At 29.6% G+C, this 8,547-nt stretch overlaps 1 protein-coding gene across 5 annotated transcripts in view; it reads left to right on the top strand.

Annotated features, from left to right (window-relative positions):
• Window positions 1–297: 297 nt before the first annotated feature.
• Window positions 298–8,547, top strand: part of bab2 (bric a brac 2) — a 196,715-nt gene continuing 188,465 nt past the window's right edge. For 3 of the 5 annotated variants that reach the window (XM_067792377.1, XM_067792380.1, XM_067792376.1), the window contains exon 1: window positions 298–1,024. The gene's annotated coding sequence lies outside the window, so the exon portion shown is untranslated. The remainder of the gene's footprint in view (window positions 1,025–8,547) is intronic. The other 2 variants (XM_067792379.1, XM_067792378.1) reach the window with 2 other exon arrangements.

The following is an 8,547-nucleotide window of genomic DNA, read 5'->3' as shown; positions in this document are numbered from 1 at the left end:
GAGAGCGAACGCACAAACACAATGAAAAGTTGTGGCCTTCCGGTAGCGTCACGCATACCAACAAATGCATCAGCTGAGTTTTGTGAGTGTTACACCAACAAACGGCTCCCCAAAAACAGATGGTAGTCAGACGCTGCTGTTTTTTTGTGCTCTTGCATGAGTGTGTGCGTTTTTCAAAAGCAGCGCTGCTGGCGTCCCTGTAAGCAGCATTTTAACCATTCAAGTACCACATACAATGTGTACAACCGCAAATGTTGAGTTTTATTCACGTACGCGATTTCAGTTCGCATTCAACTGTTGTGTTGTGTCGTTCGTTCGTTTGCATAGAATTTCAATTGAAAGCCGACGAGAGAGTGTTGTTATTATGAAGAAGTGATTAGTGGAATGAACATTATGACATATTAGTTGTTTTGATGAACGTCCAATCTGTCGCGCGCATACTACAAACGATTAATCGCATCAAATGCATTCGATTTTTTTAAATTAAATTAAATACAATGCGTAAAGACAGCAGCAAGTATTTATAGTGAAATGCGTGTATGGGAATTTTTTAAAGTGGATTTTTACGTTTAAAATAATAACGGATTTGAAAATATTTAGATTAAAAATTGCTAAAATTAAAACAGTGCAATTTTAAAAATTTCAATAAAAAACTTTGCAGAGGTGAACTTGAAATATAACTAAAAATTGATTTAAAACAAAAAAAGTTAAATCGTAAATTCGCGTATCTCTAAGAAAAACAGTGTAGAAAAGTGTTTTTTTACATATCTGCTTTACGTTTGCAACGAAAATCGATTTCCAACAGAAATTATATTCATATACACTAATACACGCGCATTAGTAATTAAAATTATTATAAATATTAAAAAAAGCAAGACGAATAAATAAAATTTAAATTAATGCGCACAGAAAAAAGCAAAAGCAGCAGTAATAAAAAGATGTGCACCAGCACCAAGCTAAAGCAGTAGCAACAACAAACAGCAACAGAGTGAAAAAGTTTCCAACATTGCAGCGCAACAAATTTGTAATTTATTAATTTATTATACTTCAGTTTGCCAACATTGTATGGCCTGCTTCCGCCACCCAAGCTTCTTTATGTTTTAAAAAAAGAAATAAAAATAAAAAAATTACATTTAAATAACAAAAAAAAAAAAAAAAAAAAAAAAAAAAAAACAACAACAAAATTAACATTGTTGTTGTGGCGTTTCTTCGTTGCCATTGTCGTTTCGCAGTCTCCTTTTGTTTTCGCTGATTTTTCTACTTATTTTTGTATATTTTGTTGTTAAATATTAACGCCCGCTTTACTGTTAGGGTTGTTGTTTTCGTTAGTATAGCTACTGCTGTTTTTAGTTGTTTTTGTATACGGTCTACAACCGTGTTTACGCGCTTCTTCATAAAGAAGGATCCAACGTGCCACATTTCCACCCACCAAAACAAATACAAGCACATATACATACATACAAAACACAGAAATGACATGAACTCTGGTTGCTGCTACCTCCAAACACAGCATCACAACCAGCCTTGTTGTGCGCCGAGGACAGTTGGATGTCCTTAGTTGCCTCATTAATATAACGGTTATTGTAGTGACTTGGCTGATATTTGTGCATATAAATGTGTGTGTATGTATTCAACATTCATTTCTTCGTAGACGCGAAAAGACGTTGTTCTTTGGAAATATACATCCACGCATACACACTCACCCTAGCCACCCAAAAACAAGGAGCTGTTCAACACAGTGTGTGCCTGTAGTAATGTGAAAGCAAACTGATATACACATACATATGAACAAATATATAAATTTAAGTTGAAGGGACATTGTAGACGGTGGATGCTTTTGTTTTGGGTCTTGGGCAAATATTTTTGTCGAGTATTCCATACAATATTTTAAACTTCAGTCGATTTATTTAAAATATATGACACCTCACTTTACATATGAAAGTGCTTAAAGAAATATAATAATAAAAAAATTGTATAAAAAGAAATTTTAATTAAAAAAAATTGGTATTAAAAAACCTGAAAAATGCATGAGTGAACTTGTATAATGATAAAAAAAAAAAATTATAGTAATATAAAAATTGTATATGAAATAAAAATCTAAAAAATCTTAATTTCTGAATAATCAAATATAAAAATTTAAAACTTATATAATAATAAGTAAAAAATATAAATAAATATAACAATTGAGATTTCGGCCAATTTTTTAATTACTTTAATTTATCAGTCAGGACTATCTCACTTCAATGCCTATAGAAAGACGAGTTTAATAGTAATATAATATTGACAAAAAGATTACATAGGAAAAAATGGTATAAAAATCGGTATAAAACCATTGATATAAAAAAATTGGTATACAAATCTGAAAAAAACAAAAAAGTAACAGCAAATGAAGTAAAATAACATTCAATAATGAAATGAAAAAAGTTGTACAAAATATTTGGTATAAAAAAATTTTGCATAAAAAATTGGTATTCTCTAATAAAAACATTAAAACACATTGACAAATGAAAAAAATTATTAGATAGTCGAATCTGTCAAACAACTAATCGATCAATGATAATCGATTATTTTACTAAAAATCTTTTGCTAATCGACAATTCGAATAATCGAAGTTTGTAGAATCGACTAGTCGATTACCGAGAGCTCTAATAATCTTCATAATTTTTATATATTTTTAAAGATTCAAATATTAAATAATATTGCACATTTCAGCCGATTTTTTTGTTGCTCTTCTGATAAATGTGCAGGTCAATAAATTTGTATCAAAAATCAAAAAAAAAAAAAAACAATTATTGATGATTTTTGATAGCCTTGTACGTACTTGTTATTGTAAAAAAATTAAAAAAACACTTAAACAAATTGGGTAAAGGAAAACACAACACAACAAAGTAGTAATCTTAATTAATTTCTGCAACAAACATTGCTTGTGTTTCTGAACACAAAATTTACTTATAGTTTTGAATATCAAAATATTAAAAACAAAATTTTAAGTTTTGGTCGATTTCCTAATTGCTCTCCTAAATTATTTAAAATAATGTACAGAGGAAGCAAAATTTAAAGTTAATATATTGATGAAAGACATTATAAAAAAATTAAGAAAAAAGTTATAATTTTTTTTTTGAGTAAAAACAAAAATTAATTATAAAGAAAGTTTGAAAATTTACAAAAAAAAAAAAAAAAATTAAATGAATGCAAGAAAAACTCCCTTAACACCTAAGTTTCTGCAAAAAATATTGCTTATATTTCTGAATAACAAAATACTATAAAAATATCAAAACTGTAGTCGACTTTCTAATCTAATTTTCTGCCTCAATATATTTAAAGAAATAAGTCAATAAGACTTTAAAACTAATATAATAATAAAAAAATTTATAAAAAAAAGTTCGCAATAACCAAAATATGATAAAACACATTATCTAGCGCAGTTTTGAATAGGCGACTAGAGAATAATTGAAATTAAACTTCGAACGTGCCCGGAAAAAACGAATTTGTGCGGAGTTAATGAATAGTTATAACGATAACTATATTTATTGTTGTAGTAAACCTTAATCAAAGCTGGTTACCCAAATTTGCTTGTTTAAATAATCAGTCTCGCTTATATTTTACTAAACTTGCAATTACGAAGAATCGCGTTGCGCTGGAGCTGTCCCATACAAACATAGTTTAATTCATTTTTTCCCACATAAATATAAAATATTTCAATTTTCTATTTTTGTTTGACCGTTTACCGTACAATATCTATTAATGCACCACAACATTTTTTTTGATAAAGTTATAGTTTGGTCTATTAAAGGGCGAAATGTGTAACACTTCCTACTATATGTGCCCTATCAACCGTGGAATACTCCTTCTGTATATAGATACATACATCCTTGTATAAAAGATGAAATTAAACATGCTGCATGGCTAAGAACAAGAATTGGTAAATAAAAGCATCAACTAGCTTCATTGTGTTGTATTTTTCTTGTTCCTTTGGGTTTGTTCTCAATTTTGGTGACTGAAATGGCGCCAAGAGGCAGTGTAAAACTGTGTGAAAGTCGGATTTCCAACGCGGTCTGCTTAGTAGAAATAAATGAAGGGAGGCATAAAATTAATTAATATTAATGGTAGGGGTAGAATATCCGGAAGGAAAGTATAAGAAATTAAAAAAAACGCAGAGATAGACAGGAAAGTAGATAAAAAGGATAGTGATAAAGGGTATGTTTAAAGTAATATATAGAACGTTGGCGTATTAAGTGGTAAATAGTGTTGTATATATGTACAGTTAGTTATTGTTCAAACGTGTTGATAGCAATTATACAATATTCAATGCGTTGGCTGGAGGGGGGAGAAAGAGATTTCTGTATGCGTAAATATTTGTTTTGGATATGTTTTTGAATTGAAAACTCCAAAAGTTGCGGTAGAAATAAGTAGTAGAGGGTAGCTTAAGAACTATTTGAAGTTGAATAGAACTGAGTTGGTAAACTGGAGAGACTGTGTTATACTATGTTCAAACAGAAAAATAAATTGAGGAAATTTCGATTTGAATTGAGTGCTGTTCATACAACTCGATTTAGCTTACACAATAGTAATTTGATAGCTGGTTGGCTCATCTCTACAGCAAGAACATACCTTTGTTCAGACTGTCAAAATGAACACGCACATTATTAGGCAAATGAAATGGAATGAAAACATAAAACTTTGAAATTTTTGTGTGTTGTAAGAAAATGTGTTCAATGTTTTTGTTTCATTTTGATTTTGCCATCTTCTTTTGACAATCCAACTCCAGTGAAATGAAAGACATAAAATCAGCTGATTAGATAGCCAACCATATAGTTCAGGCATGCGTAATTGACGTTTAAGTATACTCAATAAACACACTTTACAATGTTGCATTTGCAGTTTGAAACAATTTATTACGCAATTTTTTTTAAATTGGCAATTTATTATTACAATTTATTATATAACAAATTGCGTAATAAATTGCCCAAACAGTATAAATTGCCAATTTGGTGTGTGTTTGAACCTAGTATTAATAACGACAGAATATATGTATATCAAAATAAAATTTCTATGTAAAAAGATGTAGACAGATGTATGTGAAGATTTATATGGAGGGAGTGCTTTTACAGCAAAGTTCAGTTTAAAGGAAAACCAAATAAATCTTATTGTTGCAGGAAATATGCAAGAGAGGGATTAGAGCCAATTGTAGATTTAGATTTGATAAAAAAAAAAAAAAAATGTGTACCATAAATTCAAAAAAATATGTTTGATTTGATAATTAGAATAAAACTTCCACTAGATATGCCCAAAATATGTTTTTTTTTCGAATCTTATTCAAACAGCATTTTTTATTTATGATAATTAGAATAAAACTTCCACCAGATATGCCCAAAATATGTTTTTTTTCGAATCTTATTCAAACAGCAATTTTATTCCATTACACACCTAATTCTTTCGTTATAATATATATTGGCTCCATTTTCTATCATCTCTTGTAAAATTTTGTTTGGGGACCAACCGTTTTCGGCGTGGTGCCATCTTCAGTGCAATTTTTTGTCTTCATTAATAATAAAACAGCTTTAAATTAAAAAAAATGGCCACGTAAGATTCAGTGACACTATGGACATAATCAGTATATTCTTGTAGAACTCTTCATACAGCTTCCTTTGGATCTAAAATAGTGTTTTAAAGATCTAGAAAATTTAGAGCACTACCAAAAATGGGCTGCAGTTGCCGTTTGGAGTCGGCATAGAACATGTAGGTCCCGCTCCGCCTTTGTGTAGGAAAAATGAAACAGGAGTACGACGCAAATTCAAAGAAAATGTTGGCCTGAATTTCTTCAGAGGTAAATCGCTCAACTAATTATAAATTTATTTGTTGATAGATAAAACTACTAGGTGTGTATGCCTCCGTCTAATACGATCCGCGTAAATAGTGTTGACTGGCTCAGGTTACGAAGGGTAGCATATACTTCACCTATGGCTGTACTAATATGATATACACAGTTCAGAAATTTAATAATAAAAAAAAATATTTGTTTTTTTGTTAAACAGTGATCAGTGGCAGTTAATTAATGTCAAAACGAAAAAATTAAATTAAAAAAAAATTACAAAAACAACAGCAGAAAAAGAAATAAAAATAATAATACACAACAAAAATTTCGGAAACATTTGTTTCAAAGCGAATTCAGTATCAGGTGCAGTGTTTCCATTTTAGTTTTTTTAAGCTAGATTTAGTTTTTTTTCAGTTAGCTTGAAAAGTTACGATTTAGCTTTAAGCTTTCAGCTTTCAGATTTTTTTTTTAGATATTTGGAATATAACAACTTTATTATAAGGCTTATGGACAAACAAAAATGAAGCTTTTCCGATTATACCTTGTAAATCTCTTCAAAGCCTTTTCTCCCGGGAGTGGGAGTCGAACTCGCACCCCTACGATAGTTGAAATGGTTGTAAACGCATTCAGCTACGTCATGCCTGTTGTGAAGTCCTTCCCAATTGCCTTGCATGACGTAGCTGAATGCGTTTACAACCATTTCAACTATCGTAGGGGTGCGAGTTCGACTCCCACTCCCGGGAGAAAAGGCTTTGAAGAGATTTACAAGGTATAATCGAAACAGCTGTCGCCTTGTCCGTCCTGATGTCACGTTGTTTAAATTTTTCCCAAATTATTAAATAAATTATAAAATTAAAAAATTGCTTCAAATAAATGTTTTCACACATTTAAAAAAAAAAAGCAATATGGGCAATCCCCGATTATTAAAAATCATAAAAATGAAGCTTACTTACATAAGGCTTTATTAAAAGAAACTTTGTGTTGTATTAGAACCTTTTATATAAGGCTTATATATAGCCTACTTCAAAACTCTATTTAACCGGGGGTTACATCGGCAGTGGTTCGGCCAGCCCAGAAAGTGTCATGAAAATATTCACTCCAAAAAATTATTTGCCATTTATCGTTTGAAATCGGTGTAAAACATATACTAAAAATTTGAAAAAGAGTTTCTCAGACAGTGTAGAATGGAGAATTTACATCTTTCGTGGGTTCTTTAAAAGACTAAAAGTAGATTTCCTTATTGAAAATAGTTTTATCGGCGTTCTTATTTTGCAAATAAACACGATTTACTTCAAACATATTACGAAAACTTATAGACTATAATAGAGTTTTATTGTAACCCTTTTAAATTAAAATACAGATTGCATCTGCCAATGTTTTTTTATTATTTATAAAGCTGGAGTAAAAATTAATTAAAATTTTTATTCTGTTAGGTCTTTTATGAAAAAAATTAATAAAACGCGTAGAAAGTGGCCTTAAACTTTTAACTTTCTTTCTTAGCCTTAAATTTTTTTATTTAGCCCTACTAAGCTCTTTATTTTTGTCAATCTGAAATAGTTCTGGCAACACTGATTCAGGTGGAGTTATCCCATCAGCTGATTACTTCTTCTTGATAATTTCCAAGCAACGCTTTCGTATAGCAATATGTCAGTCAATCGGAATCAATTAAAAATTTGTTTTTACTTGACTTTCTTTTGCACGGGAAATTAGGTTGAATTCCCTTTCTGATCACCTCGTATAATTTCGCCTTGATATTAAAATAAATAAATCTGAGAAAAGTGTGTAAAAATATAAAAAGATAAATATATACATAAATAAATAAATAAAAAGTTAGTAGAGAGAAAAAATAAATAAACAAACACTAACTTTATAAATAAAAAAAAATAACTAATAAATAAGTTAAAAAATTTGAAAAAAATAAATAATTACAAATTAAATAAATATGAAATAAATAAATAAACATACTTACAAAACATATATATAATATATATACATATAAACTAACGAATAAAAAACTTTTACAAAGTCATAAGAATATAAATAATTTAATAACGTTTTGGAAAATGACTAAGTTAAAACAAAACAAACATACTTTTAACTTTTTTTGTTGATTTAAATTACTTCATTAATCATACACAACGTTAGAGTTTGAAGGTCGCATATATAACATTCATTCAGATTATTTGACCAGCTGATGAGCTAAAACGCCAACGCCAATTCAATTTACCTAAATATGTTACAAATTATTGTTTTCTGTTTGCGTTTTCTGTTCCACTGTTCTATGGCGTTACTTTCTATTCACTTGGTGTCTATGTTTGTTTGCTTACTCTGTTTTGTTATTGATATTAGAGAAAAATTTTAAAGATTACAAACGGCGATGGTTACTAGGACATGTTTCTGAATTTCACTTCTTCATCAGCTAGCTTTTCGGGAGCTGAGCATTAAACTCGAATCTCCAACATTCATATCAGTGCAAAGGTCGATGACTTTAGCTGCTCAGCCATATGAATGTCCCGTTGCTCGGTCTGTTTTGTTTTTATTACATTGGTTTCTTTGTTCTTTAACCATTTAATATTTATAAATATTTTTTTGTTATTTTTGAGAAAACAAGGATTTTCCTTAAATTTTGTTTAAGGAGGCCTTTTACCTCGCGATTTTGCGACTGATCGGCGCTAATAACTACATACAAATACATTTTTAACTTAAAATTTTAATTTATTTGTTTCCGTTTT

Source organism: Eurosta solidaginis, chromosome 5 (assembly GCF_040869045.1).
Source record: "Eurosta solidaginis isolate ZX-2024a chromosome 5, ASM4086904v1, whole genome shotgun sequence".
Taxonomy (NCBI): Eukaryota; Metazoa; Arthropoda; class Insecta; order Diptera; family Tephritidae; genus Eurosta; species Eurosta solidaginis.
This window is presented reverse-complemented; position numbering and strand designations above follow the sequence as displayed.